The 896-nt window shown below is 55.8% G+C and overlaps 1 non-coding gene across 1 annotated transcript; it reads left to right on the forward strand.

Moving 5' to 3' along the window:
* The first annotated feature begins 526 nt into the window (after window positions 1–526).
* On the forward strand, window positions 527–599 carry TRNAC-ACA. Its single transcript has one exon. It is a non-coding gene; the product is annotated as a tRNA-Cys (tRNA).
* Window positions 600–896: the final 297 nt, after the last annotated feature.

The following is an 896-nucleotide window of genomic DNA, read 5'->3' on the forward strand; positions in this document are numbered from 1 at the left end:
CAGCCTCTTGGTGGGCTGGGAGGGAATCAGAGGCCTGTCTGCTGGGCAGCAGAAGACCTAAAGCCCTGGAACAGGGTGGGCGTCCACGCAGGCCCACGTGGCTGATGAATTGCTTCCTGTGTTCCGCCCCAGGCCGCTTCAAGGAGTGTGCAGCAGATGCATAGAGCTGCCTACCAGGCTCTCAGCTTCTCACCCTTCAGCTGGGGGGCTGCCATCCTTGTTCCCGTATTGATGTTGTTGCTATAAGAGGCTGCATCCTGGTCAGGCACATGGGACAGAGAGGTCCAGAGAGAAGGCCCCCAAGCGAACTGACAGGGTCAGCCCAGTCCAGACCCGACGTCCTGGTCAGGGCTGTCACACACAGTTATGCATGTTGTACACATACAACACCATCTGGCCAGAACCTTTTCTGCATTCATTCACCATGTCATCTGCCCCTGGACTATACATGCCCAGGAGGGCACCTCTTCTCAATAGCACTGAGCTAGCTAGCAGAGTCCTGGTTCTGGTGTCTAGTCCCCTGACTTCCCTGATAGCTCAGTTGGTAAAGAATCTGCCTACAATGCAGGAGACCCTGGTTCGATTCCCGGGTCAGGAAGATCCGCTGGAGAAGGAAAAGGCTACCCACTCCAGTATTCTGGCCTGAAGAATGCCATGGACAGTATAGTCCATGGGGATGCAAAGAGTCAGACATGACTGAGCGACTTTCAGTTTCCCTTTCCCCTGACTGTAGACTCCATGTGGCATTCTCGCCCGAGTCCCCCTGCCCCAGACGTACCACTGGGCCTGTCTGTACTGTTTTTCCAGCTGTGGTTCTCCTGTTCTCTCCCTGAGCATCCAAGCTGTCCCCACCCTTCGAAGCCCATGCAGATGCCACCTCCTCCTCTAAGCTCTCC

Source organism: Cervus canadensis, chromosome 18 (genome assembly GCF_019320065.1).
Source record: "Cervus canadensis isolate Bull #8, Minnesota chromosome 18, ASM1932006v1, whole genome shotgun sequence".
Lineage (NCBI taxonomy): Eukaryota > Metazoa > Chordata > Mammalia > Artiodactyla > Cervidae > Cervus > Cervus canadensis.